Below are 12,874 nucleotides of genomic sequence, written 5' to 3' on the forward strand. Positions count from 1 at the left end.
TATATATATATAAAATATAAAAAGAAAATATTAAGAATGTCTTGTACAAACACACTATTAGCTCTGCTGATTTCTGAAATTTATTTTGAATAGAATAACACTAAATCTGAGAGGGGGTATCTGGGAAGAGATGATAAAAGTTAAGGCTCTTTTATGGCAGCTGAACCAGAAGCCTGTCTTCTTCCAGGTATCAATGAGAATTCCTATCTTGTATGTTTGAAAATGTAAGCTGCCAGACTGTGATTTTTTAATACAATTAAAATATATATGGATTCACTTCAGAAGCCTGAAAGCTCAAAATCTTGAATTTCAAAAGACTGAGACCAAAATCTTGAAAGTCCAAAAGACTGAAAACTCAAAATACTGAATCTCAGAATACTGAAAACACATAGGATACCAACAGTTATTATATTCCAGCACAACTACAAACAATATAAACAAATAAAACAAAACAAATAAAAGATAAACCATTTACCACTTCTCCAAGTATAAGCAGGGGGCAAGACTCCCTGCACCCCCCCATTTGGGTGGCTACACAGCCCACACCCCCTGCTACTTAAATATATCAACTCCGAGATTGCACTCCACAGAACAAAATGGCAAACATACCATTATGTGTTTCATGACTGCCTGTTGTAACCTTAGTTATGTTCCCTTCTAACATGCTATACTACAACATAACTTATCTTAGTGTAGTGAAGTGCAATCTCAAAGTTGATATATCTAAGTAGTAGGGGGTGTTGGGAGTGCAGCCCCCCATGTGGGAGGTGCAGGGAGGCTTGCACCCCTGCTTATACTTGGAGAAAAGTAATATGGTTTGTCTTGTATTTGTTTCTGTATGTAGTTCATAGGTAGGTACTAGGCTATTGGCCCAAGGGCCTACATAAGCCTAGCCAGCAAGTTTCCATAGCTTATGCCTCCCAAGAAAGTTATTTTCCTGTGCCACTGTCCAGCAGAGACACAGAAGTGATCCCCAGGGTGTATTTCCTATTTCCCATCCACTCATCAAGATTTTTCTTGAAGAGTGCTAATGAAGAACTTTGCTTGACATAGATGGGTAGCTTGTTTCAGAGTATAGGAAGTCTCTGGGACAGGAATCTATCCCTCCAGCTTGTCTTGTTTATTGTGGTGACAAGGTTTAGGTCCCTAGAGCATGTAGCTTGGAGGGATTGGGATTTCTTTAGGTGTAGCATGTCCAACAGTTCTAGGTTTGACATAGCTTTATATGTTAGGCAGAGATCACCACGGAGTAGGCGATATGCTGTGGAGTAAAGCTGGAGTTTTTTGAGGTGGTCAGTATAGGGCATTTGTTTGAGGCCAGTAATCCTCTTTGTGAGGTACTTCTGTGGCCTTTCCAGCTGCTGCAGATGTCTTGTGAGGTACATTCCAAAAGGGACGTTGTACTCTATAATGGGTCTAATGAGTGACGAGTAGAGGGGAACAATGACCTCTTTTTTCCTGGATGAGAACCCTTTTATGATGAAGTATGCCACGTAGAAGGACTTCCTGACTACTGTGGCGATGTGACTATCAAAGGAGAGAATACTGCCCACCTGGGTCCCAAGGTCTCTTATCATGCATTCAGTGTTAAGTAGATTGATGCCTATGTGGTAGTTCATGGGAACAGAGTTTTTACCAAAGGGGATGACACTGCACTTTTTGGCATTGAGTGTGAGGCCATGGCTCTGACACCAGGCATCTGTCTCAGTGAGGCCCTTCTATAGGATGTCCACATCATTTGGGGACTTGACTATGGCTCCTAGTTTGCAGTCATCTGCAAACTTCATTAGCCAGAGGTCTTCTGTGTTAGCCTGTACTTCAGAGAAGTAGATACGAAAGAGATGGTATCCTGTGTGTTTTCAGTATTTTGAGATTTAGTATTTTGAGTTTTCAGTCTTTTGAACTCTCAAGATTTTGGTCTGTCTTTTGAAATTCAAGATGTTGGGCTTTCAGACTTCTGAAGTGGTGAATCTATATATATATATATATATATATATATATATATATATATATACATATATGTATATATATGTATATGTGTGTATATTCCCTTGTTTCATTGTATTTATTATTTTCATCTAATTCTCATTCTAATTCTAATGAAACTGTATATCACCATCAGATTTTATTTAATGCATTTTTCTTGGTCATGTGCCTTTAAATACTTTTTTTGGTCAGTTCAGTAGTCCCATGATGATTTAGGTCATGTTTTATAATAGCTTGGTAATACTACAGCTAACGTCATGATTCTGAGGAAGTCTATATTTTTTTGTGAAAAATGAAAGTGTTTAACCTTTAAATTTCTTATTGCTACTGCTGTGGTTACTTTCTCAAAGGTATGCTGACAATTGATTCTTAGTTTAGTGGCCTACATGGCTATCCTTTCCATACTACATTTGATCCATGGGTTTGACATTATCCAGCGCAGTTAACCAAAGTGTCTGCACACTTTGTATGCACATGCTGTTGGTAGACATTGTATATGACTAGGATATAGATTTGTAATGGTGGTAAAAGTTTGAGTCCTACCTGTGCTGCTATTCATATCTGTAAATGTATCCTTTATAATAGCTGTGGTATATCTTAATCATTTTCAACTTCCTGGATTAGTGTTTTTTGTTTCCTTTATTTTTCTATATATATATGTATGTTATTGATTTAGTAAAATACAAGAAAGTAAAACAGAAAAAACTTAGTTACGGGAAAGAGAATATGAGTCAGCTCCTTATTATAAATGTAATAAAGACGTGCACGACTGTAATAACCAATACAGAAATAAATTGTGAAATAACAATCCAGCCACAAGTAGGGAATGACTTATGCTTCAATCCAAATAAAATAAAAAAAACAGCACAATAATAAGCACATTTGTCTCATAAATGAGAATTCATCAGATAATCAAATGCCATTGCTTCACCATTTAAATACCATCCTTAATCAGTTAAGAAGTACCATTGCAAACTGGTCAGCCCTTAAAAATCCTACTACAGTAATGCATACAAATTTCTTATATGTCTGATTAAAAATTTTTATAAAAATCTGTTGTTGTACACTATTTATAAATTTAATAAAAATTATAATTATTATAAGATCCTCAAACCAGTGATTGAATAAATAAACACATCACTACTCTGAAAACCCACCACTTTTACTGAAAACAAATTTTTTTATACCACTCTGCCTTTTCCTTAAGGATGGGTTTAAGGGACTTATATTCATTAAGGTGAGGGGGTAAAGTAGCATTCAGCCTGAGCTGCCGCACCAATTCTTTCTTTAATAATATCATTTTCCAGTTATCACCTTTGGTATTGGGTTTTATAATTTCTAAAATCCTATTATACATTTATTTATGCCCCTTTATTAGTAAAAATATAGTGTTTGAACATCCTAATATAGGGTTCAATTTTACACCTAGATTCTATTTGATTTATTTGGCAACCTGTGAACAATGTCGACAGGATTTACTACCATAATTATGATATAAAAGTCCAACCAATTGAATGCACTCACATCTCTATGCATAGGGGACACACTTTTGTGTTTAGGGTACTACAACTAGTTAAAGTCACTGAAAGAGGAGGGAATACTATGAATAGACTAGAAACCAGTGGATCCTTAGGATGCAAGCTCACCAGTATCCTGGTCTGAATCAATATATGAGTATTAAACCAATACTTGATTCACGCCCTATCAAATAGAATTTTGTACATGGCATTTATATTTCTCAATTCATTATTAATTAATTATCAGTTGAAATGTATAGTACTAATAAGATTTATACTGATCATATATGTATGTATTTATTTATACTTTTTTATATTTATTTATTTAAGCATATTTATTTTCATGCTTGAAATGATTTATTTCTGAACAAGAATTGATTTATAACATATTTTTTGAACATGAACTGATGCATAAATGGAACTAAAAGCTGACACAGAATATTCTTATCTCTGTGAGCATTTTAGATACTTGACCTTTTATGAGGGATATGCTGTTAGTTAGGTGTAGTTCTATAAAGGAAGAGAGCTACATTGAATGATTGAATCAATTATGATGTTTTCATTGTTTTATTGTTAAAATCACTTGATTGGTCCTTTTTTGATTGATTGTAGCTAATACTATTTAAGGAGAGAGTTTTTTGATGTGTTTTAGAGATCTTATCCATAATTTTCCCACTGGAATAAAATTCTGTTACTTTTATCGTGGTGGTCCTATCTTGTATTTTTTCCTGAATTTCTAAAATCCCAAATTTAAATCTCTTGAAATTAGTGCAGACAATGGAGTGTTTGTAAATGGGCACTAGTTTCTTTTTTTTGTATTAATATATATGTTCATAAATTCTAATTTTTAAAGCTCTTTCAGTCTTACTTATGTAGAAGGCAGTACATCCTTTACATTTAGCTAAATATATCAACCAACTGGTACAACAATTTCCATTTCTAAAATGTACTCTGCCACACAACCCATTTTCCAAAACTAAATGTTCTACCCTAACTATAAATGGGCATTGCTTACAAATACCACATGGGCTTGTCCCCCTTTTTTGAAGAGTGGTATTTGTTATACTCCCTTCAAATATTTGTATAAAATTTCTTCCTGTTTTGAATGTAGACACAGGCTCTTGTCCTACTGTATCATACAGCTGAAGTTATCTAAATGAGAGTACAGATCTTTAAAAAAAGTTTAAATGAATTTAGAAGAAATCTACAACATTCATGAGGCCAATTCATGATGTTTTTCTTGTTAAGTGAAAGAATGCACTGTTCTAAAAGCAGATTGGGCTAGAAAGATGTATTGTTTCTTGCTAAGAAAAATTACATAGAAATACGTTTATACTGCATTAGTGTATGTCATTATTTATATATAAAAAAGAGTCTAGCCATTTAACAAATTAAAACTATACTTCAGAAGAAGATAAAATATTAGTGCTTGATTCAGAATAGGACAGACATCGATTATCCTTTCTTCTAAATTTTTGCCATTCTAGTTAGTATTAAGCTTTGTGGGGCATAGGCTGTAGCAGCATGCATATAATGACTTATTTGTTTTTCTAATAGGGCTGAGTTATTTTCAAATCTTTGAAAAAGACTAATACTTTACATCCATCATATTTGAAGATAAAGATAAATGCAACATTTCTTTATATTCATTGTCTCAAAATTTTTTACAATTAACACTTTACACATTTAACTTTACATTAGCAACATATTTAATGGTATCCCATAAAAGTGAAAGAAGGAAATATATCAGCACTGTCATGAATTTCCAAAATTTTATTGCTTATCTTTTCAACAGTTGAAGAAAGTAATTTGGTAAACCATGATGGCAGCCTTCACAGAGCTAATGCATGTCATTTTTACTATTATAGGTTCATAGGTTGGTACTAGGCTATTGGCCCTAGGGCCTATACAAACCTAGCCATAACAATTCCCTGGCTATTTCTTCCCACACTATTTACTTCCCTGGACCCCTGTTGAGACTGACATGACCCCGGGGTGAATTTCCTTTCTCCCATCCAATCATCAAGGTTCCTTTTGAAGAGGGCCAAAGAGGCGCTCTACTTGACATGTATGGGCAGTCTGTTCCAGACTCTGGGTAGTCTCTGGGTCAGGAATCTATCCCTCCAGCATGTTTTGTTTATTGTGATGACAAGATTTAGATCCCTGGAGTGTTTGGCTCTGAGGGATTGGGATTTCTTTAAGTGTAGCATGTCCAACAGCTCTGGGTTTGACATGGCCTTTTTTGCATTATTGTGTCCTTTGGGAAGTCATTCATCCCACGGAACTACTACATTGACAAATAAACCCTTAAGAGTTGATCCAGTTCTTCAGGATTTGGAAACTTATGTGGACAGTGACCTACGTTTTGACCAACATGTGTCTGTTACAAGAAAACCCTTTTATATTGCACAGCTTATAAACAAAGATCTTGTCTCTAGATATAGTGATGCCATTTCCCCCTTTATTCAGCCATCATTAGGCAACTCATTCAACATAATGCCACCTTTGGCATATATCTGTGCAGAGACATGCAACAACTGGAACGTCCACAGCGATACCTTATTAAAAGGATACAATGCTTGAACATGTTCTACATGGGCCAACTTAGAGCCCTGTCACATACTCAGTATCCTACAGACTGCTAAGAGGTGATCTGTATTTGGCATACAAGGCATCCTCCAACCCATTACTGATGGATTTACTGCACATCAGCAAGTCAAATGGCATCAGAAATACTTGGTCTAAGGATCTAAACATCTTTTACAAAAACAACAGTATGGTTTGGAGGGACAGGTGTATCTCACAGAGGATACCACTGCTGTGGAATGGACTACCTATCCACATAAAGCAAAGTTCATCTTTGTCCATATTCAAGTGCAACTTAGATCTATGGATGTGAAAAAGAGAATTTACTCAAAGACTGCCCCCTGTATTACTAATGGCAGCTTTTAGATGCATTTTCTCATGCATGGTCTTCTCAAATTATTTATGGTATGATCCCAGTTACTCTCACTAGGGGTAATATATAATTATTGACCATGGGATGGATAAGGCCAATCTGTAACCAAATTGGATAGGTTATTTTAAGTACAAAAAGGTAAATTGGATAGGTTTAAAATAGCCCACAAGGGCAGCTGGGTCTATAACATGAAGCCGAACATTAAAAAGAGCGAACGCTCTTACATTGGACTCTAGAAACCACAAAATGTCAAACACACAGAACAGCGATTTTTTTTCCCCAGGGGAAAAAAATCACTACTACAAAATCAAAAACAAATCCACAGACAAAACAAAGTAGGGGGGCTTTGCCCCATCTCCCCTGATGTGGGGGGCTGTGACCTCCACCCCCCCACTTATACCAAATCCAAGATCACACCACAGTGGAGGAAATGGTAAAGTCCCAGTAATGGCCCAGCAATTTTTTTCCCTGTGAAAAAAATTGCTGTTCCGGCTGATCGACATTCTTTGATTTCAGTTTTTAGAGTTAGACATAAGAGCGTTCACTCTTTTTAACGTTTGACTTCATGATATAGACCCGAACAGCTAGCCTGTTACTTCCCTCTGAACCTATAAATGTCATTACAGCTTTGGAACTTATAAACTGAAATTAATCCCACTCTTGAATGTGATATGCTAAATGCTTACTCAAGGAAGTACTCCGACTGATATGAAGAATGAATCTTTGCTTCCACTATGAGTGAACAAAGCTTATTTCATTGAGGATTGGAATCCCTGAACTGTATTTCCCAAAAAACGCTGAAAAAGCACTTTTTTGCAGGGGGAAAGCCCCCCCCCCAATATAACGTATATATATATATATATATATATATATATATATATATATATATATATATATATATATATACACATGCTAAAATCTCCTTGTGTCTGACTGAGAGTGCTTCTCAAACAATCTGGAATTATAGAGTTGATAAGTGCATTTTTTCACACTTTAACTGTTTAGTGTTCTGCACTGTCTTTATTTTTGTTTGAATCAATTATTTATATATTTGCTGACCAAATTTTGTTTTCTGATCTATGCTGAAATTTTTATTTCTCAGAGAGGTTGTAGTGAAATTATTCCAGGGTGAAAAATCTGGCCTAACAGATTTTGTGTTATCTGATTGTCTCAAGGCTTGGCGTTTGTCTTGCTGGTATAACAATATTACCTTTGTGTGAATTCCTGCATATTATTGCTAGAATCTCCTTGTGCCTGACTGAGAGTGCTTCTCAAACAATCTGGAAATATAGAGCTGATAAGTATATTTTTTCACACTTTAACTGTTCAGTGTTCTATACTGTCTTTATTTTTGCTTGACTGAATTATTTATATATTTGCTGACTGAATTTTGTTTTATATGTGCTGAAATATTTTGTCTCATCCTCCTACACAACTGCTGTTGTGTTCTTAAAGTTAGTAACTTTTGCCGTTGCCTGCCCCTACTGTAAATTTGATTTGGGACACTCCTCCTATTCCCATCTCATTAGCTCTTTCTACCTAATACAGAGATCATTTGGGAAGGCCAAACCCCTTACTCCCTTAACCTTGAATTATCTTCTGTTCCTACTCTCTCCCTTTCCACTTTATATAAAAAAAAATATCTTCTGTGTCTGCTCTCTCCCTTTCCACTTTATAAAAAAAAAAAACAAACACTTTATTCAGCTGCTTATATTTTTCTGTATTTGTGTTTTTTCCTACTACTCTTTTACTTCATCTTGCTTTTTCCTGCTACTTGCTGCTTGTTCTCTAAAGTGTTCAACTGTAACTTTTCTGTTGCATTTATTACTACTTGGTTATAGCCCATCTAAATTAAGTGTTATTCTAAGTGCTTAGTTTTGGGTTTAAACACTTGGGCTTTAGGCCCGCCCTTGCTTTCTCCCTCAGATTTGAAAAATATGGAGGGAAAATTTCCTACAGTTTCTCCTGCCAGTCTGGTTGATATGGGCATCCTGAGACAGTTCTTAGGTTCATAGGTAGGTACTAGGCTATTTGCCCTAGGGCCTGTATAAGCCTAGCCAAAAATGTACCCTGGCTTTCGCCACTCAAGAAAATTATTTTCCTGTGCCCCTGTCGAGCAGAGCCACAAAATATTTCCCATCCAATCATCAAGATTTTTCTTGAAGAGTGCTAATGAGGAGCTCTGTTTGACATAGATAGGTAGTCTGTTCCAGAGTATGGGAAGTCTCTGGGACAAGAATCTATCCCTCCAGCATGTTCTATTTATTGTGGTGACAAGGTTTAGGTCCCTAGAGCATGTAGCTCACAGAGATTGAGATTTCTTTAAGTGGAGCATGTCCAACAGCTCTGGGTTTGACATAGCTTTGTATGTTAGGCAGAGATTGCCTCTGAGTAGGCGATATGCAACGGAGTAAAGCTGGGGTTATTTGAAATGGTCTGTGTAGGGCATCTGTTTGAGGCCAGTAATCCTCTTTGTGAGGTATTTCTGTGGCCTTTCTAGTTGTTGTAGATGTCTTGTGAGGTACATACCAAATGGGGTGTTGTACTCTGTAATGGGTCTAATGAGTGATGAGTAGAGGGGAACAATGACCTCTTTTTTCTGGATGAGAAACCTTTTGTGATGAGGTGAGCCATGTAGAAGGATTTCCTGACCACTGTGGCAATATGATTATCAAAGGAGAGACTACTGCCCACCTATGTCCCAAGGTATCTTATCACATTTTCAGTGTTAAGTAGACTACCAGCTATGTGGTAGTTCATGGGTACAGAGGTTTTACCAAAGGGGTTGACAATACACTTTTTGGCGTTGAGCTTCAGGCCATGGCTTTGACACCAGGCATCTGTCTCAGTGAGGCCCTTTTGTAGTATGTCCACATCGTTAGGAGTTTTGATTATGGCTCCTAGTTTGCAGTCAGCTGCAAACTTTGTTAGCCAAAGACCTTCTGTGTTAGCCTGTACTTCAGAGAAGTAGATACCAGACAGGAGGGGACCAAGGACTGAACCCTGTGGTACTCCACTTGTCACTGGTCTTAAGTCTGATTTGGAGTCTGCTACTTTCACAGTGTGGGTTCTGTCCGTGAGCCAGTTGGCAACCCATCTTGTGACATAAGGATTTATACCAGGTTTAGTGAGCTTATCTATAATTCCAGAGTGGGGGATGGTGTTGAAAGCCTTGGCGAGATCTAGATAAGCTGTGTGAACCACCTTATCCTCATCTATGGCTTTGGTGACTGCTTCAAAGAAGTCAATCAGGTTTAGGAGACATGATCTGCCTTTTACAAATCTGAACTGGGTAGGGTCCAGAGTTTGGAGATTACCAATGTCTTTGTTTATGAGTTCCATGATGATATGTTCCATGGCCTTGTAGACCAGGCTCATCAGGATAATGGGACGGTAGTTCCCGGGGTCCGTCTTGGCTCCCCCTTTGGGGAGTGGGATAACCATTGTGGTGCACTATTCAGTGGGCACAAAGCCTGAGGAGAGGTTATGATTGAACATGGTACTTAGGTTAGGTGCCAGTTCTTTCTGTGGTTCATGTAGAATGCAGCCTGGTAGCAACTGCCTCATGTACAAGGACAACCATCTACTACTACCACCTAGGAACACAATTTGTGAGAGATACAATTACATTAGGAACCCGGAGTCCATACTATCTCACCCTCAAGCAAGTATATCTGGCAATGAAAAGGGTGTCAATACAATCACTATACCTCAAACAACACCCACACCTATGCAACACCCACCCACATATGCAGAGGTCCTCCACATAAACATACCCAAACAAAGGAGACCTCCATGGCAAAAACACATGCGAGCTCCACAGTCATCCACATCACATACCATGCATAGTCCACACACCTGTGTCTCACAGCCTCTAAGGCTTTACCATAAACCGACATATTAATAATAGGAAACTCCATTGTGAGACACACAGAAGTGCTCCCCAGGCTGGATAAGGAGAAAGTCACGGTTGGTTGTCTGTCAGGTGCCACAATCCACCATACCACATATGCACTCAAGTCTCTCAACAACAGGTACTGTTATGACTCTGTCATAGTCCATGTTGATGTGAATGACTTGAGACATACCTCTCTGGACTATATGAAGAGAGACATGATTGAGCTCACTGATTCTGTCCCAGGCAGGTATGTCCCTAGCCTTAAGCAGCATTCTGCTGTCACCCAGAATGATGCCTCTATACAAACAGAAAATGATTGCTTTTAACAATTGGTTTAGTTTCTGGTGTCATTCTAGGGGCATCCAGTACCTCACAGCCTGGGAAGGTATAATTGACAGACCATGATGCATTGCCCGAGATTGCCTGCACCTGTCAAATCTGGGCTTTAGGTTTCTGATAAAGGCTCTTGCCTCCCACATAGTGCCTTTTTAAGGAAAAGTTCTGAGGTCAATAAAACCAGCATAAACATTTCAACAAAACTCAAATTAAAGGTCATGCTGCTAAATGCTAGGAGTCTAAACATAAAACTGCACTCATTGCAAGCATTCATAACCCTGAAAAATGCTGATGTGAGAAACCTGGTTCAAAGCTGCGTAGAACACCCCAGTCTTACCTGGTTGCTCATTCAATCATACATTCAGACCCCAAACTGCGGGCAGTAAAGCCAAAGGAGGTGGAGTTTCAATATACATTAAAGACATACACACCTTCAGGCTGGTCAAACAGTATCACTTACAGGAGACATTCCAGGTGCAGTTAACCATTGACAAGGCCCCTATTTAAATCATAGCTAGCTACTGGTCCCAAATCTGACTCAAGATGTCCAATCTTCCTATTTGGACCTGATCAAATCTATTAAGATTCAACCCTTTACCCTGATCCTGAGTGACTTTAACTTTTCAAGCATAGATTGGAAGAACTACTCATGCCAGAACACAAATGCCCAGAGATTCCTCGATTTTGTCAATGCAAATGGCTTGGAACAGCTAGTCAGTACCCCTGCAAGAGGTGATAATATCTTGGACTTGGTATCAACCAACATGAGTAACCATTGCAGCATCCCTATAGTATCATCCCTCCTGGTAAGATCCAACCATAAAGCGGTCATTTTCTAAGTCATCATCTCCCTCAACCTGCCTCCAGCTAGGATAAGACATAAAAACTTCTCCAAAGCTGATTACAGCCTCCTGAGGGATGGTATAAACAGCTTCACAGCCCCCTCTCCCTCTGTAGGAACTGGCACCAATATCCAAAACTTCACCAAAGCACTATACAAGCATTTATATAGATGCATGGAATCAGGAATACCCAACAGGACTAAATTATCCTCCGCAAGGAAGAGTAAACCTGTCTGGTGGACATCTGCAATAAATAAACTCTATAATAAAAGGAAAAAATTATCTGCACCACGTCAACTCCAGGTGCTTCCATCCCTCTCTAATTTTCTTCAAAGAAACCTCCCCCGAAAGGGTATCCATACCGGGACTCCTGAAGTGCTTTTACATAACCTCAGACAAAGACCATTTTGTAAAGTGTATGTACTTGAAATTATCTGATATTTTGTGCTTACAATACAGTAGTGCATGTGCTTTCCCCATGCCTGCTAAACAGCCTATGGCGAGCCTTTATTTTCCCCTCAAACTCCCCTATATTCTACACCCATCATTTGGCCATACTGGTTCTCAAGCTGCTATTCACAACATTTGCCATTAGGTGGCATTGTCTACCCACTTAGTCTTTAAACAAACACTATGCTAAACCCATGCTTCCCCTGAACAGACCCCTTCCCTTCTTATAAATCTTACTTTGCTGGCTTGCTTTGACAAGTGTATTTTACTTTTCTTTCTGTTTCCTCTCTCTCTCCACAGCATAGACTCACCTCTGCTGTTCTGCCCCTGTAGTCCCTCCAAATTTCCATGTTCCAGCCACTACCCACTGATTGGTTCTTGATAGCCACCCTCTCTAAGGCTCCTCCGGGCTTACTCCACTCCCCTACCCTGCCCCCAATGCCCACCCACCCCTACTACTCCTACCTTTATTCTAACCACTATTTATTTCCCTTCCCCTTCCCAGCCAATCCAATCATGTCCTCACATTATCCCCTCCCCCACTCATCACCACTAATCAACTAATTCCATCCCCATCCCGCACCATAAAGTTCTGTATTCACAACTAAACCCCCTCCCTCTTCCACACTCAAATACACTCCCTAATACACTACAATCCTTTTATACCTAACTTACACCAACTGACCATGCTTTCTCTACTTCCACAAACCCTTCTCATCCCCTCTGTCAGCATACTACTTCTAATTCCTCTATTCCATGCTACCTCCTACTCCACTTGCCAACTCCCCCTCCTTCCTGTCCCACACCCCCATTCCCAACCCCCATCCTCACCCTACCAAATCACACTTCCACACTATATCCTCCTCTTTAGTTCAACCCAACCCAC

This window comes from Protopterus annectens, chromosome 7.part0, assembly GCF_019279795.1.
Source record: "Protopterus annectens isolate FY-2018-M chromosome 7.part0, PAN1.0, whole genome shotgun sequence".
In the NCBI taxonomy this organism is placed as follows: Eukaryota; Metazoa; Chordata; order Ceratodontiformes; family Protopteridae; genus Protopterus; species Protopterus annectens.